At 38.8% G+C, this 27,099-nt stretch overlaps 1 pseudogene; it reads right to left on the bottom strand.

Annotated features, from left to right (window-relative positions):
• LOC143683071 (mast cell carboxypeptidase A-like) overlaps positions 1-20,961 on the bottom strand; it is a 39,253-nt pseudogene extending 18,292 nt beyond the window's left edge.
• Positions 20,962-27,099: the final 6,138 nt, after the last annotated feature.

The raw sequence follows: 27,099 nt of genomic DNA, 5'->3' as shown, positions 1-27,099 counted from the left end.
TGTTTTCTGCGTACCAGGTCCTCGTGGGGTGCTGCGGATTTCCACATATGTCACACGGGAAAGCAGTAGCATCTGGGCATACCAATGGAAGGTGATGCTGGCCTTGATTGATTTCGGGTGGTCTCGAAAGAAGCCAGTAACAGGCTTTCGTCTCTTTCTGCGGCTCGGGTACCGGTCCCCATAGCTATTGCTGCGTGGATTTTTGGTGTCCGGGAAAGCTGCACAGAACACGCGCGGATGAGAGCACGCTCCCTCCCCTGCCCGCGCGGGTTCACCCCATGCTGTGACCACTTTAGCCTCCTTGACCCGCAGGGTGGAACCCGTCTCTCGTCACCACCACTGCAGATTGACTTGGGCGCACACATCAGATTGCAAAAGACGTCGTCTTCAGGAACATTCCGGCCTCATTGATTTCCTCTCCTCTTACCGGGGTCACGAGAATAATACCTGGAACAGCGCAGGGAATGGAGCCATTTCCACCCCATCTCCTAGCAGCTGGGGATTGGTTGTAAATGACCTGCTCGAGCCTGAGTTCTGCCGCTGGTTTCAGCCAGGGGCTCTCGATTAGGACTGGCTGCTCCTACTGCATTCATTATGGCAGAAGAGCATGAAAAGCTGAGGTGGTATTTTCAACAAAATTAGGGAGTGAAAACAATATGTGAATTGGGGCAGTGGTGCATGGACTTAATACTACATTTTATATCATTATTTTAAATTTATTTTTAATGACATTTTACATTTTATGATAAAGTCATATTTCCATAGCAAATATAGCATCACCTAATCTAACAGGCTTTTGCTTTTCATTGCATGTTGGCTAAACCTTCCAATTTCTTTGCTCAGCAGGGTGCTAACATCTGAAGCAGTATCTGTTCATTGGTTTTAACTATTTGGGTACTGCTCATCTTTTATTAGACCATGGACAGGTAGGGACCTGAGGCGTCTCTGCAGATGTGCAGACACATCTGGACTGTGTCTGATTTTGTTAGCAAGTGAGAACTAATAAGCAAGAGATAGGTTGATAAACGACCATCCCCACGTCCTCCTCACTCCTTCCCCTACACAGCAAACACCTTCATCACCCTTCTATGGTAGTGATAATTGTCTTTCACTTTGTAGGTAAGAAAATCACACTTACAGATGACCCATCTTTACTGAAATAAGTAGCTGCCTTTGCCAAGGTTGGTAGTTAAACATTCTTTACTGTAATTTTTCTGGAGACCAAGCCTGCTACTCACAGCTTCATGAGACGTTAAAATTCCTGCTAAGGTCAGTACTGATACACCTGGAGTTTTGGTTCTTGGAACGTTTTATCCTTTACATGTGTTCTGAAGGACTGAATGATGGAAGTATTTACACAAAATTACTTTGTATTTTTCAATTTCAGAGTCTTTCTGCAGGGGGCTACAGCTTTACTTGAAATTTATCTAGTTAATTTTACGCCCTCTATTACAAAGAAAAAAATCTTGTTTTCTTATAATTTATAATATTTTTGGAAGTGTGGTTTCTTATATTAATATTCTTAGGTCATGAAGAAGTAATTCAGTTAATTTTTAAAAACTGTTGATTAGTCCTCAGTATCAGAAAATGACCAATGGTTCTGATATTACCTGTCACTGAAATAATAGTTTCATTACATCTTCCGCTATTTATAGAGATTCAGTTATAATTGAAGTCAAATTGTAGTTGCTGGAGCACAATTTTCAGAAAATACCATAATTTGATAGTATTTGAAAGTTCGATATTAATCCTACCAACAACAGGGCACTAACGGATTCTGTTAAAAGACAGATAGACAGACAGACATCTGTCTCTCTTTATGTACTTTTTAAATACAATGAGTACGCCTCAAACCCTGTCCCAGTGTGATGGACTATAATGACTTTTGCTTAGAAATCAGTGTTTCTATAATGTCTTTAAAGGCCATTTATTCTCAGCTAGAATATATATTTGCTGTATCATGCATGCTCATAATTATCTTTTTAAATTATTGTTTGATTGCACTTTTGGAAGTTACTTTTGCAGAGCAAAAATTTCATATCATTTTAAGGACATCTATGCAACTAGGAAATTATGCTTGTTTTTATCTGAAACTGAGGTTTTTAAAAATATTCTTTTCAAAACTGGGATTAACTAGTTATACAAATCTTAAGCTTAAAGCATAACAATCGATGTCCATTAAAAAGTCAATAAATAATATATCATTTAAATACAAATAAGTACATACAGAGCAGTCTCCATGGCCATGACCAAATATATCCATCAGTGTTGAACACAGGAAGAACATAAAAATTCATTCGGTCCAGGAGTTTGGTCATAATTTTGCTTTTCCTATAAGTTTTGGTTGCCTGTAGGGGTGGGGAAAAAATTAATGATGTGAAGTTTAGCTGCCACAAGGAAAGTTTTAATTGTCATAATTACCACTCCTTGAGTAATTTGCCCAAGATCACACAGGTAGATTTCAAACATATTTTCTCTAAACTGCACAAAAACAAATAACCCAAATAGAAGACAGAAGAATGTAGCATGGAAGATGCATTTCATAGGAAGAATGGAAGTCAACTGGAAAATGAGCACTACAACTTGTTTTAAATGGATTCTTTTTCTCTCATTCTTCAGGTTAAATATAGATTGGGTCTGAAAACAGGGAGATTAAAAAATTGGAGAAGAGTTGGAAAATATTTATAAATAGAATTAAAGAAGGATCTGTTCTAGAGTTAAAAAATCTCAAGAATTTAGGGATTGACCAGTCAACTTTTTTTCTCACATGTCAGAAATTTCTTCAATTATCTGAAGTCTCTGTGACTATCTAAAATCTCTATCACCATTTTTGGAAAATCTTTGCAGCCACATTTGAAAAAGAGTAGAGACGTTGTGAGTGTACAGAGTTCCCATATACTCCTCCCACAGTTTTCTCTATTATGAACACTTTGCATTCATGCAGAACCTTTGTCATAATTGTTGAAGCAATATCATTCTAATTATACTTTTAACTTGAGTCCATAGTTTACCCTAGGGTTCATTGTTTGTGTTGTACAGTTCTATGATTTAAAAAAAATCTTCACTCTAATAACATATATACAACCTGGGATTTCCCCTTTTAACCACTTTCAAAATCACAATGTTGTACTATCATCACGACCACCTGTTTCTCTAGGTATGTTTGTACTTGTAGCCAAGAAATTTCTTGCAGCCCTATTATCTGGGCTTCTTTATGGACTAAGTAAGAGGAGCTCTCAGCCTTCAGTTGGGAAGGCTAAAATAACTACAGGCATAAATTAATTCTATTTACAGATTCTGTCCTAGTGAAACTATCCATGCCCAGCTGTTGCTGAGTGTGTTCCGTCAGTGTCCTATAAGCAATAGCTGGCAGAAGGAGAAAGTTAAAAAATAGTAGGAATTATACAATAGAGCTAGAGTGAGAGAAATAACAAGGGCATCTCCCTACAAACTGGATTTACCTTAAAAAAAAGTGGTTATTTTTCACCTGGAAAGGAAATTTAAGTATAGAAATTCCAAATACATGTGTGACCAATAAAATATCTAAAAAGGAACTAAGGATCTGTTCTTTGAGCTCATTGAAGTAAGGTCAAGTTTCTAGATGGTAATACGAAGTAGGTTTCCAACTTTCCATATCTGAATGTTTATAAGAAAAACGTTCATATTATACTAAATAAAAATTTCTTTTGGTTTCATAAAGTACCAGCTAGAGTTCAAGAAGTTTGACTGAAGGTGTCATTTGATAAAAAAAACTGCAATGATGAGAAAAATCCTGATCATTTATTTCCTGACAGCAGCAAACGTGGACTCTTCTAGTTAAGTGGAACTGCACTCACTAGGAAAGGGATGTGGCCGCTCAGCTAAGTGCTGGCAACTTGACAATCACAGGAGAATTTTGAATGCTCCGATTCACTTTCCTGATAGACAAACCGCTGGTTGAATGCTGGGGAGATCCATTCTTGTGCATGAATGCCACAGTCCTTAAAAATAGCCTTCCTTTTTTCATCTCCTTTCCCAACCTATTTAAAAATGAGTTTAAGATATTATTTTGCATGAGCTCACACAGTGATCCCTTGCTGTCCAATAACTCATTCATATTCTTTTCAAAGCAATGTTTTCCTTGTCTCTTGTTAAATGCGTAGCTGTGTATGCACAGAGAGCACTACCGTGCATATCCTTAAACATCTATACATAATTCATAAACTATTATATAGCTTAGTTAAAATGTTTTTTGTACTACTGTTCAGAGTTGTTTGCAGGACTTTAAAAATCACTGTTGTTTTTCCTTATTTTACTGATAGCATTCTTTGGTCTGAGAAATCGGTTATAAAATCATATCTGTTTTCACCACTTGCTTTTGTTTGTCTGGCTTCCTAAAATGGGGATATTTTTCCTGGACTAGAAAAGATTCTGGAGCTGTGTTTGGAGTTGAGAGAAATGGAGGGATGGCAGAGAGTGGTTGTGTATTTGAAGGGTTGTCATTTTGAAGGGAGTTTATATTTGTTTTGAGTGGTTGGAGAAAATGAAGGGGTGAAAATTCAGGGTAAGGAGGACTTCCCGGTTATTTAGGGGCTGTCTCAGGGAGTGGTGTCTTTGAATGTAACAAATGCAGTAGCGTTGAATGGCCTTTGCTGGCCCAGTAATAGAATGGAGTGCTCCATCAACCCAGGTTGAAATGATTCACTTACTGTTCATATTTCTACATACTGTAATCCCACAATGCTGTATTATTTAAATTTATATTTTCTTGTGGCCTTCATTCATCAATTTTATCAATTTTAATGGGTGGAAGACTGTTTTAAATACCCAGGAGTTCACAAACTCTTTTAGAGAGTTATGGGATGGGATTTTGTCTGGTCTGTTCACTTGTAACCTCTGACAAGTAATTTATTCAGCTATTTTCTTGGCTCTACCTAAAAACCACCTGTCACTTTTTCTCTTGAATGTATGCCTAGAACTTAAATGTTCTTCAAAAGGGAAGACTTTTTATGGTTTCAAAATTGGCTTAAAGCATCACAAAGTACTTTTTTTTAAAAAAAGTAATACTGTTTATTTCACTTCAAAAACATCTCAGCATTCTATACAAACAAAAAATAACAGAATGTCACAAATTGTGTTTAAGAACAGAAGGTTCTTGAACTTCGATGCAGTGGCCTTCACTCTGCTGACAATGAATCATTCTAGAGGTTGTTTAAAAACAGCTTAAAAATTACCACATTTAACTAAAAAAAATCCAAACACTTCTCATGCCTGCTGACCGCCCACCCCCGCTTTCCACAGCTACGAGTGGCAGCTGAATGCTATGTCACCATGTACAAAAGCAAGAGAACCTGAGGCTAAATGGATGCCCATTGCAGTGTCAACAGGTCCAGTTTCACAGCGCATGTCCTCACCTGAAGCCCTGCCAAAAGCCATCTCAGCTACCACCCCAACACTGGGCATGGACCATCCAAGAACTTCCCTCGTTTTGCTTATTTTTACAAACTGTAGATATGGTCAGTTACAAAGCACTTTTAAATTCATTTTTCCCATAAGAGTCACTGATTCTTGAATTTAGTTACCCTGAGAACATATAGTGGATTCTTCAACAGTCATTCCAATTTTAAGACAAGAAATCATTTTAGGGTGCTTATTTGACCATTTTGTCAGTCCAACTAATGATCTTAGGAACAAAGCCAATTTTGAGGAATTAGAATAAAAGGAAGCTCAATGACAACAAATGTTGAAGGTGACTTTTTTCAAAGGGTAAGCATTTTATACAATACTGTGTCCCAGTTAGGGTATTTTGCATAGCTGTGATAGCCTGGTCTATCTTTAACATCAAATTGTTTCTCAATTTCTTCTTGCAGATCATGAATCAGAATTCTGTTTGACGGAAGGGTGATTAAATATACATTTACAGGAAAAAGAAAACCACATCTATCTTTCCTTTGCAGAAACTTTCTCTTCCCATTCCTTTATCTTCGATCAGGTATGTCCTGTTTCTTCATTATTCTCCATGAGCATATCTTTTAGACATGCCATGTGTCTGGCTTTTCAGCTCCCCGTTTATCTAGAGCTGCACTCTCTCATGTGGTAGCCACTGCACGTGTAAAACGTGACTCATCTGAAAATAGACATTGCTGAACATGTAAAATAGACACTGGATTTTGAAGACTTAGAATGAAAAAAGAATGTCACATATCTCTTCAATAATTTTCACCATGGCATGATGACATGCCATAATAATATTTTGTATATATTGGGTCAAATAAAATACACCATTAAAATGGATTACATCTGTTTCTTTTTACTTTTTAAAATGTAGCTACTAGAGCATTTTAAGTGACTTGTGTGGGTCAAGCATAGAAATACCATATGACCCAGGAATTCAACTCCTAGGATATACCCAAAAGAATTGAAGACAGATAGTTGAACAAATATATGCATACACTTGTTTATAGCAGCACTATTCACAATAGGTCAAAGGATGGAAATAATCCAGGTGTCCATCACTAAATGAATGGACAAATACATTTTGTATATGTATACAATGGAATGTCATTCAGCCATAAGAAGAAATGAAGTGCCAACATATGCGACAACACAGAAAAACCACAAACATATGTAGCTAAGGAAAAGAAGACAGACACAAAAGGTCACATGACTGTATGACTCCATTTATATGAAATATCCTGAATAGATAAATCCAGAGAGGCAGAGATCAAATTGGTATTTGCCAGGGTTGGGGAAAGGGGAAGAAGAAATAGCTGCTTAATAGGTACAGAGTTCCCTTTTGGAGTGATGAAAGTGTCTTGGAACAGATAGAAGAGGTGGTTGCTCAACTTGTGAATGTACTAAATGCCACAAAGTGATTAATTTTAAGTTATATGAATTTCACCTCAGTAATATAAAGTTTGCAGAGGCTTGCATTATTTTTTTTATTGGTCAGTGCTGATCTGCAGCCACTATCACCCTTCTCCAAAACAGGCAAATTACCCCCTACACATGGATATCCTTATGGATAAATCTACACACCATTCTTTTAATTTCATTCTTGGAAAACTGGGAGAAACCTGAAATAAAAAACAACAGTAAAAAAGGGTGCATGGCCACCTTCCCCCTTTCTATGTGGGACATGACTCCCAGGGGTGTGGACCTTCCTGGCAATATGGAACAGAAATCCTAGAATGAGCTGGAACTCAGCATCAAGGGATTGAGAGAACCTTCTTGACCAAAAGGGGGAAGAGTGAAATGAGACAAAATAAAGTGTCAATGGCTGAGAGACTCAAAAAAGAGTCGAGAGTTTATCCTGGAGGTTATTCTTACACGTTAAGTAGATATCACCTTGTTAGTCAAGATGTAATGGAGAGGCTGGAAGGAACTGCCTGAAAATGTAGAGCTGTGTTTCAGTAGCCATGTTTCTTGAAGATGATTGTATAATGATATAGCTTTCACAATGTGACTGTGTGATTGAGAAAACCTTGTGTCTGATGCTCCTTTTATCTACCTTATCAACAGATGAGTAAAACATATGGAATAAAAATAAATAATAGGGGGAACAAATGTTAAAATAAATTTAGATTGAAATGCTAGTGATCAATGAAGAGGAGGGGTAAGGGATACGGTACGTATGAATTTTTTTCTGTTTTCTCTTTATATCTTTTCTGAATAGATGCAAATGTTCCAAGAAATGATCATGACGATGAATATGCAACTATGTGATGGTTACTGATTATATATATATAACGGAGCAATCAAAAGTTAAGAATATTTGTGTTTGTTTGGTGTTTATTGGTGTTTTAAAAAAATTTATAAATTAATAATAAAAAAAAAGGTGCATGGGTGGTTCAGTGATAGAATGCTCACCTGCCATGCAGGAGACCTGGGTTCAATTCCTGGACCATGCACCCCCTTCCCCCTAGCCCCAAACAAAACAAAAGACAGTAACAATAATGGTACCAAACACTTAGCCCTCACCACGTGACATGAAGCACAACTCATCTGATCTTTACGTGAGATTGTTATCCTGCACCTCTCCCAAGTAATCTCATGCCACAATCTCATTGTCTCTTATTGAAGATCTCATTCTCTGATAGCACAGTATGAAAATAGGTGTTTATAATGGTAATCCTTCAAAAGAAAAACTATTTGTAAAATATATTCTGTTTTGCAGGGCCAATAACTGTGACTCAGGGGGAAATGTTCCCGTAAAAATATTTCAGTAAGGAATTAGAGTTGCCTGGCCTGACTTGGATGGCCTGGCAGCCGTCCCATCAGCATTATGTTCATGACACCCACATTTGAAGCTCTAGTCTGGCCTCTTCCCCAAACTCTGGGAAGTTACATCCTGCCATTTTCACTTGGACTCAGACAATGACTCTCCATCTGAAGTTTACTTTAGGTTATTGCATAAGGCTGAGATCTGATTAGGTTTATTATCAAATAATTTAAGTGTTCAAACACATCATTATACCAATAATAACTATCATCTATTATTGTTTAATGTGGTCCAGGTACAGCTTGACATACATTATTTTATTTGATATTATCAGTATTACCATCATTTTTCTTATGGGGAAATTGTTGTGCAGAAAGTTTAAATACCTTCTTCCTAGTTGCACAATTTGTAAGCAGTGAAGCTGGGCTTTTGAACAAAGGCTTGCCTGCCTTCAACATTTAGGTTTCCAAAATGCCATCTTTATTATATACACAAATATTTTCATGTATTTTGTCTATTTGGGAATTTCTGCTTGGCTCCATAGATCTGTTTTCCCATTCTTTTGTAAGAACCAAACCATAATTAATCATAATAAATTTTGACATTTGATAAATTATCTCCTGTTCTTTTCAAATGTTCTTGAGTCATTACATGTATCTATAACAAAGATTTTATCAGAATAATTTTGTCAAGTTAGGGAAAAATGGGCTTTTGGTTGGAATTGCATTAAATTGAGAACTAATTTGAATAGTATCTCATTTTTACTAAAGTAAGATAATATAGTTGTATGTTTATTTAAAATGTCTTTTCTATTCAGTAAAATTGTGTAGATTTGTTATTATTTATTCATAGTTTTTTTTATTGCAAATTGAGTGATTTCTTCCCATTAATTTTCAGACTATCATTCATCTTATTGTCAAAAGTTATTGATCTGGTTATAATAATCTTTTGGGCACTTAGTTAATTTATAAAAAACTATCTTTTTACTTCTAAATAATTTTTTGTTATGTCTTTAGCGTTGTTAGCTCTGCTGCAAAGAATTATACTTTCTACTTCATTTCCAAAGCTATTTTTTCCCTTGCTTTGTCACACTGGCTGAACTATCTGAAGAATGATAGGTAAAAGTGGTGAAAGGGGGCTGTCTTTTTTTTTAAATACAGATTTATAGGAATTCTTCTTGTCTTCCACCACTAAGGATGATTTTAGTTGCCATTTTGAGATTAATATGTGGTATATATTGATATGTTCAAATTATTATTCTGCAATGCTACATGGTTGCATTAAATTTTATTAATAGATTCCTTAACATGTTAGATTTTATAGGAGATTTGCAAACACTTTCATAAAGATCTTAGTTCCTATTGTTTCTAAATAAGCTTGTGTGGTAGTTAGATTCAGTTGTCAACTTGGCCAGGTGAAAGCACCTAGTTCTGTTGCTGTGGACATGAGCCAATGGCATCTGAACCTCATCTGTTGCTGCTTACATCTGCGGTCGGCTAGGGAGCGTGCCTGCTGCAATGAATGACCTTTGACTGAATTGGCTGGTGCTTAAATGAGAGACTCAATGTAGCACAGCCCAAGCAGCTCAGCACACCTCATCTCAGCACTCGCAGCTCAGCCCAGGCCTTTGGAAATGCAGAAAGAAATCACCCCAAGGAAAGTTGTTGGAACCCAGAGGCCTGGAGAGAAGGCCAGCAGAGATCACCCTGTGCCTTCCCACGTAAGAAAGAACCTCAGTGGAAAGTTAGCTGTCTTTCCTCTGAAGAACTAATGAAATAAATCCCCTTTTATTAAAAGCCAGTCCTCTCTGGTGTGTTGCATTCTGGCAGCTAGCTAACTAAAACAGCTTTTTTGACTTAAAGGGACATGTTGAATATAAAGGAAGTGACTCACTGGCAGAAAGCATACTGATATGAGTAGATGTGGCTGCCAGCAAAAAAAAAAAAAAAAAGTACAGGTATCAGTGTTCCCTTAAAATTGGTCCAAATGGCTCAATATACTTTGGTAGCTCCCATGACCCTTGAGGCTATCATTCCTTTATGGTGCACTATGGAAAGTTGGTGTTTATAATGATAATTCCTACCCCCAAAGGTAAACTGTATTCAACATGTTCTATTTTGGCACGGCAAAGAACTGTGGCTTATAATGGAAATATTTCAATGAAAAGCTTTAAAAGAAAGTATTTTTGAAGATGTACTTTTCTGAACAATTTTCTTTCATGGATTATCTAATTTCCTATTAACTCCCTATAAAAAAAGGCACCACCCTATTTTTGTTACTATTGTTCACATGCATTTTTGTTCTGTGTTAGCACTGAGCCCCATATAGGAAGATGCTGTCTGTTTTTAAACATGCGTTCTAATAACTGGGGACAGTTGTACACTTTTTCAGCTCCCTGTTTTGTCAAATAAAGCAGCCGGGACCTAGTGGGAAGAGTCTCAGCTTTGTGCTCATTCTTGGGTTCCAGTCCCAGTTCAGCCACTTAAGACTTAAAGTGTTCACTTCTCTCTCTGAGCCTCCATTTTCTCAGTTTCACAATGGGACTCAACAGACCCTCCAGGACTGCGGTGAGAATGAAATGAAGTGAAATATGACAAAGTGCTCGGCACCCAGTAGGCACCCAGCGAACCTCTGGATAACGGGGAAGCTGAGTCACAAAATCCACAACCACTTTACAGGCTTAACATGTCCTCGGGCCAGGTTTTTACTGTGTACAGTTATTTGGCTCTTTGATTTCTTCAACTCCCTATGGGAATTGATGGAGGCTCTGGAGAGGGCCACTCGACTTGCTGGTTTCTCCTTGCTGATTGACTGACTGATCTGAGTTCTAATGCGCAGCACAGACCTCGTGTACTCCTAATTAGAGTTTATTTAGCACATGGGCCCAAGTACTGCTCATGAATATTGATTCCCACTGAGAGCCCTGACAAGCAGATTATTATGCACGTCATACCGAACCCACTGCATGCTTTACTTCTGGTTTCTGATGAATCTGGGATTTCTGAGAAAATAAGTTTGTGACTATCGTTTTGGAGGCTGGTGAGGCATGCTGCACTAAAACTCTAACAAAGCCTGAGAAGGCTTGAAGTTACATTTTGCATGGACATGTTTGTTATAAAAATTCTTAAGAGGGCATGTAGCCATTGCCTCACCTGCATTCACAGAAGTAGAGGAAGAAGGCAAAGAGACATTTCATGGGTCCAGAGGTGGATGTGTCACATAAGGCAGTATTAATTAGTCAGAGGAAGCTCTAAGAATATGTTTAGACTTGTATGTATCAATTTTGCTGTTGTGATAACAGCAGCTAAAGAAAAGTGTGAGCTGAAATACAACCTTTCTGCAAATGCAGCTGCCTGAGGACCTTGGAACCCATGCCAGATTGTTGCTGATAGGGACTGGAAATTAAGTCTGAGGCTGGAAATTAAGAACCAGGGCCAGATGTTATTTTCATGAGCCTTTTCACTAACCAGTAGCCAGGCTTAAGCCGATGACACCACAGGACTTTCTCGCAAACATTATTTTAGTGCTCCAAGGTTTGCTTCATTTGTTAAAAAGAATTCCTAAATGCAGGTGGAAGGATAAATAATTATCCCTGGGGATTTAATGACATGAATGGCTTATGTTTAATGAACTTTTGCTTTGTGCTAGGCAGTGAGCTATATAGCACTGAACTTACATTTTCTCATTTAATCTTCACATTGATACTATTAATTGAGTACCGTTATTATCACTCCCATTTCTTTTGGGAGGGTGCAGGGTCTCCTACATGAAAGGCGAACATTCTACTGCTGAACCACCCGTGCACCCTATCACTCCCATTTTTGATGGAAGTTAGGTAGTCCCCAAATTGACATAATTGGTAAAATGCAGGAATTGGGATTTCAACCTAGAGAAGTGTGACTCCAAGATCCTAGCTGTTCACGGTTACATACCGATGCTTCCATCAAAGACCGAAATCCTGGGAAGCTACCATCACCACTCTCCTCCCTGTAGTCTCCTAAGGCTTTTGTGAGGTTTGTCCAGCTGGCCAGCTCCCACAGGAGTCAATGAAAGAGAGCAGGTAAAGGTTCAGAGAAGAAGTAAGATGGATTCTACTTTGGAAATATCAAGATTCCCTCCCTCTGTTGCTTTTAATTTTTATTTTATTTTTTGCATAGACAGGCACTGGGAATTGAATCTGTGTCTCTGGCATGGCAGGTGAGAATTCTACCACTGAGCCACCATCACACTGCCCCCCTCTATTGCTTTTAGAGGGTAGCAAGAAAGGATTAGAGAGTTGGGGGTCAGTGGATAAAGCTGCCATAAGCTCCACTGGTGTGGGCATGCATATGTTTGTGTGTAGGGAAAGGATGTTTCAGGAAGGCAGAGTCATTGTTATGATGCTTATAAACTGGTGGTCTGGACTCTCCTTGTCCCCACATCTGAGCAGGACAAGGATTGCTCATAAAAGCATGATTTCAAGTTTACACAAGATCCCATTTCTCCCTGATAACTCCCTAATTGGGTTACAAGGCATCACATTCTGCTTTTACTGATATGGATTTCCCAACATTTGAGGCATAGCTTGGTGTAGGATAATGCATGTTACTATCCTAATTTATTAGGTACTAATTTATTCACCAGGAAGATAAGGGAGCTACTAGGGGCAGCATGTAGTTCCCCTATCATACAGCGTGTGTGTGTTTGTATGCATGTGTGTGCCCATGTAAGCATATATGAAAGTGGTCTCTTTCTTTAGTGGTCTTGCATTAACAGTAAAGAGTCAAAAAAAAAAAAAAAACAGAGTGACTTTTATGGTACCAATCAATTTTTAGGAAACCCCTATGAAATAGGTTCCATTATTAGCTCCATTTTACAGTGGAGGTAAATGAGGTTGATAGACATTAAGTAAATTGTCAATGTCAAAAACCTAATATATGGCTTTCTTACGCTACCACATTCTTCTGCTTTCCATTATGACCGCTATCTCTCGGGCATTTGTAATAGGCATTACCATACCTGTTTTACTCTTGAGCAAGTAATGACATAAATAGATGTGGGATAGAAGGAAAGATGAATGGAATGGCATGTTATAAAGATTTATTTAATTGGACTGTGCATACTTGGAATGTAAATAGTATTTCTATTTTTTTTAAATACCAAAAAAAAAAAAACACCAAACAAATGCAAACATTAACTTTTGATCATTTGGAATGCAAATATTATTTGGTAATCAGACATTAATTTGAAGTGTTGATTATTGTAGCGTCAGTTTGGTGATATCTCTTTGGCATTTGCTACATACTCTTATGCGTATCTTAGTTTGCTTAATCCTACTTTTTAGGCTTTATTATTATAGTAGCAGCTTTTTTTCTGAATTCCCTTTCATTAACTCTTATTTTCTAATTTCAACTTTTGATCAAAGGAAGCAGAATGACTACCTAAAATATCTAAAATATTAAAATGCTGGTCCTAAAACAAGGGTTTTTAACTGTTGAATTGAAATATGGCATCTGTTCTTCTTGGCTCAGTCCAATGAAAGTGCTTCCATTAGACATTTATCTACCAGTCTGTTCAGGTTTGTTAGTATATGCATATAATTTGTTTTTTGAACTTGGCCTTTTATGATTTGGCAAAAGTGTGAATAAAAAGGGAACAAGCATGCTACTTTAAAATCAAATGTCTCAGTAATTTAATTTTCCAGAGATTAAAAAAAATCACACACAGATGCTTTAAACTAAATAGTGGTTTATATGCACTGTCTAATGAAGGGTGTCAAAGTAAATCATTGTGTCAAACCAGCCTCTTAATATAGTTTTTTTCAGTCTGGTGCCTGGGTCCAACCAGATGTTTCTGTTCTTAGAACCCTCTTCTGTTACTGACTGACACCAAGCAATACATGTAATTAATATGCAAATAAAATTATCTATATAATTAGTACTTGGAGACAAGATTTTAAATAGTTCTTGTCTGCATAGATCACTTTACATATTTATATTTCTGAGAAAGGTAGCTATCTGATTATGTGGCTTTCCCACAACTGTGGATAATTTAAGCCAATTTCTAGAAATCATGTCCTAATTAGATAAAACTAATTTTTCGGGGTAGTTTAACACTTCAATTCTTGATGTAATAGCAAGAAAATATTTTTGAATAATACAGTGAAAAACACACTGGAGGATCTGCGTGTAGACCCGTGTTTGAATCAGCGTTGGCTCAGGCAAGGAGAGGCCTAGATAATCAAATTGGAGAGAGGGCTGATGTGAGTTAGATAAAATGTGATGACGCCAGCTGCCTGCCTATATGTCCCTTCACAGTGATTGATTCCACTCTCCACCCTCATCAAGCAACTAGCTCTTGCCTACATTACCTGGATATTCAAGAATACATATTACCTCATTTCACTCGGTTGCTAAAACCAAATTCTGTAAAATCTGGCCAGAGTGCTGCTTTATTTTAGCTTGGGCTGGGTGCTTTGAAAGAACTAGCTGATCATAGGAATGAATGGTTGCCCTTAATGAAGTAAAGAGAAGAGTGCCTTAACTGAGAACACAGTAAAGACACAGTCATCAGAGGCTATACAGGGTGGAGGGCTGATTTCTTTTAGGAATCAGGATACCATCTGAATCTTTGCATAAGCATGTAGCTCCTAATGTATCTCTAGTTTCTGGGATCTCAGAGATATAAATAGTGTCTATTTCTAATTTCAGTGGTGCAATTAATAAAAAACATAGATAAGCATATACCGCTATATTAAATAAAAGGATTTAAAATACTGGTGTAAATTAATATTGAATTATGTTCTCTCAATTTTTTAATTATTAAATTCATATCACAACCCTCTGAAATAATAGCAACAATGAAAACAATCTGTTCTAGTTTGCTAGCTGCCGGAATGCAACACACCACCAGAGACGGATTGGCTTTTAATAAAAGGGGATTTATTTTGTTGGTTCTTCAGAGGAAAGGCAGCTAACTTTCCACTGAGGTTCTTTCTTACGTGGAAAGCACAAGATGGTCTCTGCTGGTCTTCTCTCCAGGCCCCTGGGTTCCAACAACTTTCCCCGGGGTGACTTCTTTCTGCATCTCCAAAGGCCTGGGCTGAGCTGCTAGTGCTGAGATGAGGAATGCTGAGCTGCTTAGCAGTGCTACATTGCGATCTCTCATTTAAGCACCAGCCAATTAAGTCAAACGTCACTCATTGCAGCAGACACGCCTCCTAGCTGACTGCAGATGTAATTGGCAACAGATGAGGTTCACGCACCATTGGCTTATGGCCGCAGCAACAAGACTAGGTATGCTCACCTGGCCAAGTTGACAACTGAATCTAACTAACACACAATGACCAACAACCATCACAAGCAATAGCCTGCTATTTTTTAAGCTATGAACAGGGATGCTTGTTTTCTTGTCTTAAATATGTCTTTCCTTAATGCCAATAGAGTTTCTATTTATTGGGGGTAGTGTAGCAATATTGTAAGTATGATCAAGTTGTGTTGAGCGACAGTAAGTCCTGCTCTGCAGCGTGTCAGTATGACATCAAAAGGATCTGGTTATCTCAGACGGAGAAAGAAGAAGGCGTTCTGAAGTTAGAGCCCCGAGTACCATTCTGGCAGGAGAGGTGGTATGAAGTGGTAGGTTTGGAATCAAACCAGGGCTTGGCCATGTTGTGAGAGATGATGGTTTCAATAGAGAGGGAAATCCTGGGGTGATGAGGGTTGGGGAAAGTTCACACAGGACCCCCAAAACATTGAACAGCTGAATGTGCCCAGGAATGGAAACAACTTTTGTTTTCGAAATGATGTGTTGATTTGGAATATTCATTGCTGGGACTCCTTTCTGATTCACTACCCAGGGTTTAGAGCAGTACCTGGCCCAGGGTTGGTGCTCAAATCCTAATTTTCCCTTATTTCTCCGTGAGCTAGGATGGCTCTATTTGGAGCCTTTGAGCATTCGAGATTCTCTCCCTTTGAATTTTTCTCTTTTTTGTATGCTGTATGGTGGTGGTCACATTTCATTCTTTTTCCATGTGAGTATCCCCTTGCTGCAGCACCATTAGCTGAATTTTTGTTTGTTTGGTTTTTTGCTTGTTTGTTTGATTGTTTTTGTTTGTTTGGGGAAGTGCATGGGCCTGGAATTCAACCTGGGTCTCCCGCATGGCAGGTGAGAATTCTACCCTTGCACTCCCCTCTCCCTTTGAATTAAGCCTCACTCTACTGCTTGCTTTCGCTTTCCCTGAAGGAGAATTGCTTTTATTAAGAATGATTTACTTATGATATATTGCACATTCTCACTTCTCTAACCTAAAGATAAGCATTTTGAATTTTCTCCTTTAATGTACTGGGAGAATTCAAATGCATGCACATTGTGCTGATGATTACCAGCAGCTGGTGAGCCTGAGCTGACAACCAGTCAGGGGTGCTGTCTGCTGAACTACCCAGAGCCCCACACCTACCCTGGGAGGGGCTGGGTGCTGGGAATGGCAGATGTTGGTGCTTGTCTTATTTTTGCAGATTAGAGCAAATGGAGGATGGAAGTTGAGCAGCCGAGCTTGCTCTTATTACCTCTAATGAGTAGGACTCGATAGTCTGTCTAGAAGAGACTGGATTGTATCTTATAGATAAAGAGCATTAGGTTTTTCGGCTCAATTAAAAAATAGTCCGATTACAATCCATTCATTTCCACTTCAAAGCCCGCCCCCCCACCTCTTTTGAATATACAAGGCATTTGACTATTTACATAGGACTTACTCATGTTGCATTTGGTTCTGATCCAGAGCAGATTGGATGGTCTGGGATTCCTTTTCACTCACTCAGAAATCCACCGTCATGTTAGCAGCTATGTGGGGGATGTGATCTGGATACCAGAAATCAAGCTGCCAAGATGAATTCACTGTTAGTCATAGTTGCTCTCCCAACACATTCATTAAGAAGTGACTACGTGTCATGCACCATGAAAGGTATTTGGGGTTCTGTGCTGACTAAGGTCTGGATTATCTTCTTGATGAGCTTATGAGAATTTTACAAATAGATTTAAAAACTGCTGAATATTAGGGAATGGGAAGAAAAGCATTTATAATGGTCACTTTTTCACAACATAGTTTCTATAAATGCAAAAAGAATGGGCTTTTGCTTAGTCTGTTCATTTCTGCCATTTGGGGGTTGATTGGGATTGTTTCACAATTGATTTAGCCATAGCATCGGTCTGTAACTGGGAGTTTAGGTTAAATAAATGGTTTTCTCCTCCTTCTCTGTCCTTCTTCCTCCAAATCAGGCTTCAAGACCATATCCCCCTCAGGGACTCAGGATTCCTGGAAGCTTTGTATCTAGCAGATGGTGTAATCTCTCAGCTCTGTCATTTTTCTAGCAGTATGTCCTTGAGCAAGTTACTGAAGTGGAGTTTCAGTCTTCTCCAATGAAAAGTGAGGTATCCTGACTCCACTAGAAATGTTAGGAAGATTGTGAAGTATCTATGAAGTCTGGGACAACTGCTAATTCCCATCTCTTTCTCTTCCCCTAACTGGAAATTTCAGAAATTGGGTCAATGAGCCTAGAAGGATAGCATTCAGGTAAAAATAACATTGAGAAGTTTCCACATCTTCAGAATCATGCCCAATTGCTAAATCAAAGGAAGTACAACTCCCCCAGTCTGGGAAATGGTAGGGAAATGCTCAGTTTCTATCCAACACGTTATGTTCATGGCCATGACTATGTCTGCCTGGCTATTTCTTGCCTGAATTACGTAGCAATTTGAGCTCTTAGGAACCAACAAATATGTTTGTTTATTTTGATCAAAAGCCTATAGCATGGGTTGGACATGTGAGAGAGGGGGAATGATTTAAAGATGGCTTAGGCAGGGCCTCTAACCACATTAATAATTTCTCTGCTCTAACAGGGTAATGCAGAGCAGTGGAACTTTAGAGTTCACTGTGTTTTCATAAGCGTTTATTAAGCACCAAGCACACAATTGTAGAGACTAATCAGGGACTTATGAGAAGTCAGATGTTTAGTGTGGGTGACAGAGCCAGATATGAATGTTTCCAACATGCCAATCAATGTCAGGGCTCTGTGCACTGTTTCTGGAACAAAAGGAGGAACCCAAACTGGGTCATGAGAGCAGGCTTCCTGCAGAAGACTCTGCTTGAGAGTCTCGTCTTGAAGAGTAAGATAGCCATATAAGGAAGGGAAGAAACACATACCTCATGTGAAGGGCTGAGGTATGGGCATTTTAGGTCTTCTTGGAGTGTGAGGTGGGGGGGGGGGGGAATAGGAGACTGTAAGGCTGGCAAAATTTAAGATCATGAAGAACATTCCAAAAAAGCCACATTAGTACCAATTACAGACACTTCTAACAGACCTATCATGGCCAGGTCTTCTTCTCAGTGCTACCCGAATATTAGCTTACTTGATCTTTATAACCTTATGAAACAGGTATGATTATTGTCCCCATTTTACAGAAGAGGAAACTGAGACCTAGAGAGGTTAAATAACTTGCCTAAGGCCCAAGAACTAGTGTAAAGCTGAGATATGAACATAAGAATTTGGCTGTGAAGATGATATTCTTTCCATACTACCTTTCCTTTCACTAAAGAGCTTCAAATTGTCAGGTTTGGAAGAGTAATTAGATTGCAGTGTGGGTTTGGCTCGGTGGAAATTAAGACTAGAAACCCCAATACTCGTTAAGAGGCTGTTGAAACTGTCCCGGTAAAAAATAGGGAGGATATGAACTGGACAGTGGTAGTGGAATGGAGAAGGAAGTATGTATTTGAAAAAAGCTTGGGAATTAGAATAGAGGAGACTTTTGATTGATTTGTGTGGAAGATAAGGGTACGCATGTGACTGGAATAGATCCCAGATATGGTTCAGTGTTTAAATTTCTGATATACAATCTTGAGCATTTAACTTGCTCTTTCTGAACTTCAGTTTTTGTTTTAAACAAGTATTATAGCACAGACATTGGAAGTCTGTTGGAGAATCTGAAATGAGGTATGTGAGATGGCTGGCACAGTGTGCTTTGTGTGGTAGAAGCAGCTGAATAAATGGTAAAATAATTAATTAAGCCCTTTAGATTTCTAGAGGACTGATTTAACTTTAAGTCTCCATTAAAAGTGGGCCAGCTGGGGCAGAGAGAGTTCAAATAGAATTGAGAGGCTACTCTTATGCAAACTTCAGGTAGACCTTGCTACCTATTATAACCTGCCAACCCCAACAGGGACCATTCCAGCCAATCTTAAAAAATACCTAGGGCAGTATATAAGATTCCACAAGGGTTCCAAGCACTAAAGTAGCTTTCCAGAAAGCTACAATCTCCAGATGGGTCCCTGGTTCAGATAAGTCCTGAAACCTAGCCTAGCCTCTCTAGAACATCAGATAGTTCTGTCTCCCTACCCCATAATAGTGACAGACCCTTCCAATATCAAAAATTTAGAATTGCCATAGCCCAAACAACCTCAAAGAGAAGTATGGAAAGATCAAAGGTGATGGTGGAATTATACATAGAAGATAGGGCTTAACAAGTGGATATGAATGCTGAATCATTAGATTGATCTTTTTTAGTCTCCAGTATTTTAGAGCAACTAGAAGTAAAAACCTAAAATTGTGAAATTGCAACCCAGTCAAAGTCTGAAATGTGTTCTACAATTAACTGCAGTGCTGGGCTTTGAAATTTATAGCTTTTTTTGTATATAAGTTATTGTTCACAAAAAAAGAAGGAAAAAAGTTGATTCTGGTGATAAAAAAGTATTTAAGCCCTCTAGTCTCTTATATTCTGGAGCATCTAGAAGGAAAAATATGAGAGGATCGTATGGTAGTCCATGATAAACTCTGGGATCTGTCCTGTAATCATTTGTTGAAGAGTGTTTTGAAAACTATTGTTTTTTATTTCTTTGCTCTGTATATATGTTATATTATACAATTAAAAAAGTTAAGAAAAAAAATGGATCAGTTGGTCAAAAGTCACATCTTGATAACGTCAGCTGATGTTATCGGTAAATAGATCAACAGAAATAACAGGCAGGCGGGCAACAGTGGCTTAGTGGCAGAGTTCTCACCTGCTGTGCCGGAGTCCCTGGGTTCGTATCCCGGAGCCTGCCCATGTCAAAAAAAAAAGGAAATTACAGGCCACTGGGCAGAATTCAGTGGGCAGAACCGAGAGGGCAAGGCAGATACAGGCCCTGAAAAAAGGTGTCAAGAACTCCTCCTCACTTCCCAGTTTCGCTTAGAAAGAGCTGTTGTTTGAAAGCTTCTGCAAGAAAAATGGAAGTGGTTGTCTGCAAAAGACAAAACAAGTCAAATTATCCAGGTATATATGCCATTAATTCCCCTTATCTCTGATTGTCTTTGGTGGGTACAAAAGCAAAAAAAAAAAAAAGCAACAGCAAAAGGGATCATTTCTAGAGAACAGAAAGTAAAGAGAAAATATTCCTCTAAACGCCTTACCCCATTGGTTTCGGCCAAGTCCTTTATGATGTTTGCTTGTTTTTTATAAGTGCAAAGAAATATTCCTGACTCTTCTTCCCACGTGGACACTGAACCACAGAACAGGGCTATTTACCTGTCAAAGTGGACAGGTGCCCGGGCGAGGGTGGTTGCGATCAAACCCATGGTCAGGGTGAGCCTCACGGTTCTCCTTTGCCTGCCTGGAGACCTTCTAGTCTTGTGCCTGAGCTCTTGTCTTGAAGAGCAGCAGATTTCCTCTTGGGGTTCACCTGGGGCCACGGTTCCTCCGCTTCCTTTCGCAGATTTTGTAATTGAGAATGAGGGAAAGGATGACAGCATTAACATTGCATGCCCATCTTGTGCTTCTCATGTATCTTTTACCCATTTTATGGGTAAAGGACGGGAGGCAAATTACTTTTAGCAAGTAACTTTTCCAAGTTTGCAGAGTCAGCATGTTCACGGGGCTGGGAATTGAACCTAGTTCTGTTTGTTTTTAAGTACTACTCTTCCGCTCTGCTTGACCTGAACAACGAAAGGAATTGGTTTTAAATTTGCACTTGGAAGCTGAGATGAATTTAGGAATCTGGACATAGAACCTTAGCGGACGGTTCTGAAAGTAAAATATGTTTTTGAAGCTAGGTTGCAGATTGTTAAATTAAAAGCATTTATGTTAGAAAATATTTTGAACATTCCAAAAATGCCATAAATACTACAGAAAACACTAATGTATTCATTATCTAGATTTTGACACGGTAACTTTCTCCATGTTTACTCTGTACTGCTCTTTGCCAAGAAATAAACATTACGGAAAGAGCTGAAGCATCCATATGGCAACCCCTACCCCATTCTCGCCCTCTGTCCTGGAGAGGTAACCGGCATGCCTAAAGCAGCTTGAGGGCAAAATAATAGTGATGCTCAAATGTTTACTCTCTGGGTGCTGTCCTCAGAGGCTGAATGCTTTGGGTGTCCAATAAGTGCTTCTGGAAGGCTGAAATTATGAAAGCCATTTCTAGACCATTTTAAACAATTTCTGGGGATCTTGAGCACAGCTAAGCAAATCACGGATTCTTCAGGAGAAACAACACCTTCACCCAGAGCCACAGGTAAACCTAACAAAGTGAATGAGTTTATCTAATCAGATCTCTTACAGGAATTTCCCATTCAAAACTACATTTTCACATTGGCAAATGTACAGATGGTGGCATATGAAACTTCTCAAAGTCATGGTTGTCTATTTCAGTTATCAAGCAATGTTTGGGAGGAGAGTCCCCTGGTATGGGACACAGCAGTGGCAGCTTCATCCTGCTCCACTCTGATGTTCTTGACACTGGGCGAGCTCAGCAGCATCAGGCACTCCTAAAGCGAAGGCTGGCACCCCTGCTCCTGACCAGCCGTGCTCACAGCAAGGGCATGATTGAGCAGAAAGAGCTTGATTTCAGAGTTGCACAGACATCGCTGCACCCTGGCTCTCACACACTGGCTACATCACCTTGAGCATAATGAATGCTTACTCATTCTGGGTTCCAGCTTTCTCATCTGTAAAACGAGGTTCTAATTCAACTCTAACAAACGGTGGTGAAGGGTGAACAAAATGTCCTGCCTAAGGGACTTTGTAACTCAGAGGGACTAAAATACATGCCCTGCCCTCTAAGCAGCTCATATAATCATCAGGTTCTGTAAACAGACTCATAGTTAGTGCTGCTGATGCAATACTGATGAGAATCAGCAGATATCATGTGCTAAATTAAAGTGGTGGCTGTGACCTCTAAGGGTGAAACATCTCTCCCCCTCTCTCTCTCTAGATATATATATATATATATATATATATATATTTTTTTTTTTTTTGCATGGGGAGTAATTGGGTATCAAACCCTGGTCTCTGTCATGGCAGGCGAGAACTCTGCCTGCTGAGCCACTGTGGCCCACCCTACATTGGTTTTTAGATGGACTATTTAAAAAAAAATTTTTTAAATAGTGAAGCGTTGCTCTTTGGTGTTTTAGTTTCTGATCCTAAAAGTAATACATGCCCGTTGAAAAGAATTTTGCAAAATACAGATAAGTTGAAAAAAGAAAATAGGATCACACTCAATTCTAGCATTTTGATATATTTTCTTAAAGCTTTTCCTGCGTGTGACTGGTTTTAAAATAGTGTAGACAGGCTTCTTTCTGTTTTTCAGGGCAAATAGAAAGGACACATTCAACTTCCAGTTTTTTGTGGTTTTTTTTTTGGCATGGGCAGGCTCTGGGAATCAAACCCGGGTCTCTGGCATAGTAGGCGAGAATTCTACTACTGGGCCACTGGTGCACTGCCCTCAGCTTCCATTTTATTTGGGATCTAGGTAAGTGTTTTGAGGGTCCTGGTTTCCCCCAGGACAAGAATCTGAGCATAAATAAAAGCACATCTTTGCTCAATAAATGCTGCATATTAACAGTTTGCTGTTTCTGAAACAGGGCATAGATGTGGGATGCATTTGAGATCCTCCCACTCATTCTCCCCAATCTATTTAACCTCGGAAAAAAAATGCAATAGATGAATTTCAAGAATGTTCTGGAGCTGTTTCTCAGAACGGGTGCTATTTCTTGGCAGGCATACTTCAGTGCAACCCTATATTACTGCATCAAGATTTATAAAGAGCCTTGGCATATGTATGGAGTAGGATGAATAGTTGTGGGACACCATATCATTTTAGGATAGGCTATAGAAGACTGTGATGCTTCATAGTTTAAATTAATCTCTTTAAAAAAATTCAAAATTGAACGCTTCAATTAGCAACAATTTTCCATCTTCTGGAGCTTTGCACACCAAAGATTTTTGCAGTAGTGTGTCTTGTGCTACTGCTCAAAAACATCACGTTTTTAGCAGTGCTTTTCTATATTATCTTTCAAATATTACCACTACAAAAGAAACCCCCTAGAAAATAGAAGCAAACATTCTCTTGTGATTTACTCAAAACTGTTAAATAATCTTCTACCTTTAAACCAACTCCCAAATCTTTAGATAGCTCATAAGAATAGATTGAAAGAAAAATGTGATGTCTTTACTTGTAGGTGTTGGATTCTTGGCATTGAGACCAAACTGCCCTGCAAAATGCTGCAGAGAACTGTATCTTAATTCATTGCAGCAAGTGTGGCGTTTCTGGAAAAATATGTGAATGTGTGACTCAGGCAGTACAAGACCCCCAGGGGTCAGGAAACCCGCTCAAATGAGATGACCTACGAGGTGCATTATGACTTCTTTTTCACCCCCACATTACCTCATTCCCTTGTCACACTTCCTCCATCCCTTCTCTAGGACTGATTTTTTTTTTCTTTCATTTAGGTTAGCGACCAAAAGCATATGAATACATGGGATGGGATTCTAGATATATAAGAATTCCTTATTCCAGAATGGAAAACCAGTCCCGCTATGTTCTACTGCAACATTTGAGGAAGAGAAGATTCAGCGGGCCAGCTCTGCACTGTTGATTAGTTGTTGCTTCAGGGGGATGAGAGCTTGGAGCTGAAGGAAGGGCTCAGAGGTCTGCCTGCCTCTCAGGGTGGCAGTGGGGTAAAGGAAGGAGGAGAAGAGACACCCTCACAGCCTGGAGCTTCTGGGAGGGCAAGACTGGGTAATCTCAGCTGTCTCTGGTCAGCCGAACAGGAAGGCATGAGGCACTTTATTTTTTTGACATGGGTAGGCTCCCGCAATCGAACCTAGGTTTCCAGCATGGCAGGTGAGAATTCTGAGCCACGATTGCCTGCCCAGCACCAGACACTTTTGCAATGAGAAGGACTAAGGCTGATTGATATCTGCTCTTTCTGTTTTATCTCATGTTGCTTTGGGCAAGTGGCTCTCCCAGCAAGATAGCTGTTACCTTTAAGTCAGTAGGAGTTATAGTAAAATTGTCTTAGATGCAGGAAATTTGGGATACATGGGGTTTCAAGGATACACGGGAGCTTTATGAGAACATTTGCATATTTGCTTTCCTATTCCTTATTCTTCTCCTAAAAGAGTTCTTGGCATTTTGGAAAAGGCAATATATATACATATATTCTAATTTCAATTTTTGAAGCCCTCAATTTAGGGATGTTGAAGGTTTTTTTTTTGTGCTTTATCCACTTGATTGCTGTGGATGAAGCATCCTTACTTAGGTGTGGATGTATCCTGTGGGAGTAACCGTGGATCAGATGATTCACCCCCAGCAGGAGAACTTCACTCAGGTAACGTCACTCAGCCGGAGTCAGCTCTCTATTTCACATGGATGTGACATAGAGTGGGAACAAGACAATTTAGCTAAATGACATCGATGCTTTATTACACACCAAAGCTGCCGAAGAACTCACATGGATTTCTTTTTTGCACTTAAGGGTGTCTCTTTCTCTTTCACCATCTATTTGAATGATGTATTAACTAAATTATTTTGAAGAACGAATGTGTGACAATCTGCAGCAGCTTCGCTACTACCACCTAGTGGACAATTCATGACTTTCAATTGTTTTTTGGCTTGATAACTTCCAAACAAATCATTGGGACTTCAAATAATTATTTTTTCTTTGCTTTCCTAAAATCACTTTTTATTAGAGAAGTTGTGGGTTGACAGAACATTCATGCATGAAACATAGGATTCCCAGATGCCCCCTTATCATTAACAACTTTGCATTGGGGTGGTCCATTTGATAACAATTGATGAAAGCACATATTTATGATTGTAGTATTAACTATTAGTCATGGTTTAAAGTTAGGGTTCATTGCATATGCGGGTTCATGGATTTTTTTCAAATAATTTATTTTGACATTAACATTTCCCCTTTTATCCACATTCCAATATATATATTTTTAGTGCTATTAATTACATTCATTATGTTGTGCTACTATCACTACTGTCCATTACCAAAGCATTTCCATTGTTCCAAATAGGAACCATATACATTTTAAAGTCTTAATTCCTTATTCCCTAGCCCCGCTCACTCCCCTGGTAACCTATATTCTAGATTCTGACTCTATAAATTTACTTGTTATGATTATTTCATATCAGTGAGATCATGCAATTATTTGTCCTTTTGTGTCTGGCCCATTTCACTCAACTTGATGTCTTCCGTGTTCACTCATGTTGTCACATGAATCAGAACTTCATTCCTTTCTAATGCTGAATAATATTCCATTGTATGTATTTCCAAACCTTTTCCTTATCCATTCATCACATGGTGGACAATTGGATTGCTTTCCTCTTTTGGTGATTGTGAATAAGGCTGCTGTGAACACTGGTGTGCAAATATCTGTTCAAGTCCCTGCTTTCAATTCTTTTGCGTATATACCTAGAAGTGTGACTGCTGAGTCAGATGGTAATTCTATACTTAACTTTCCCACCAAAGTGTCTTCCAGAGCAGCTGCACTGTTTCACGTTGCACCAGCAATGAATGAGTGTTCCTATTTTCTGCATCCTCTTCAATACTTATAATTTTCTTAATAGTAGCCATTCTAGTAGGTGTGAAAGGGTGTCTCATTGTGGTTTTGATGTACATTTCCCTAATTGCTAATGATGTAGATCATCTTTTCATATGTTTATTTTTTATTGAATAGAAAATGATTTAGAGATTTTAACATGTAAGGCTAGATATGGAATCCAATTTTCCTTGAATGTGCATAGAAAATAATAAATTATTTCCAAATTTTAATCTAAGTACATATTAGTCTGTTTGGAAATTTGGATTTTGCACAATACTCTCAAACTTTAGCACAGTCAGTTATAACTTTGGGAAATTTCAGGTCACATATGATGTCCCATGATGGAGTAATGTTTGCCTTTTTCATTCTAATCTCAACTTGGTCTAGCCAGGGCCTCCTGCATCTGCTTGCCTCACTTCTAATCTGTTTTCCATATCTCTCCTGGCTGGTGGTTTTGCTTGTATGAATTCCAAACATTTTATCTACCAGAGGTGACTATGGAAGAAATGAGGCTATTCGTTCTTGGTTGAACCAGAAGTCAATTATAAGAAAAGAGATGGGTTTTCCCACATGACCTAGAAGCTCTCAACTGAACTTCTTTGCATCCATGACTCTGACTTCCCAGAGTTTTCTCCTATGTCTCTGTGAAACAGACAGTAACAGAATGAATAAGAAATAATGTCGTCATAATCTTTTTACCAATCTCCATAGGACCAGATATTCACAGAAGAAATAAAGAAGTAGGCCATTTTCTCACCAAGTGCTTGAAATTAGAGGGACTAGAATTCACTCAGGTATCACGTTAGTGGCTGCAATAAATTTAGCAATGTCGTGCACACAAAAGCTCAAGATGGTTAATAGGGCGTACGTCACAATATAGTTGTGGAGGCAGGTTCACCAGCCAGTGATTAAGGAAAACTCTTGTCTTCCACAATTTAGCGTCTTTTATGGCTTCCCACTGCATTTAGACCAATGCCCCCAATTCTTCATATGACCTCTAAGCTCTGTCTGATGTGGTCCCCACCTCCCTCTCCAGCCCCCCCCACATGCACTCCTCT

The sequence above is a fragment of the Tamandua tetradactyla genome, chromosome 5 (genome assembly GCF_023851605.1).
Source record: "Tamandua tetradactyla isolate mTamTet1 chromosome 5, mTamTet1.pri, whole genome shotgun sequence".
Classification (NCBI taxonomy): domain Eukaryota; kingdom Metazoa; phylum Chordata; class Mammalia; order Pilosa; family Myrmecophagidae; genus Tamandua; species Tamandua tetradactyla.
Note: the sequence above shows the minus strand (reverse complement) of the source record. Positions and strands in the feature narration are given on the sequence as shown.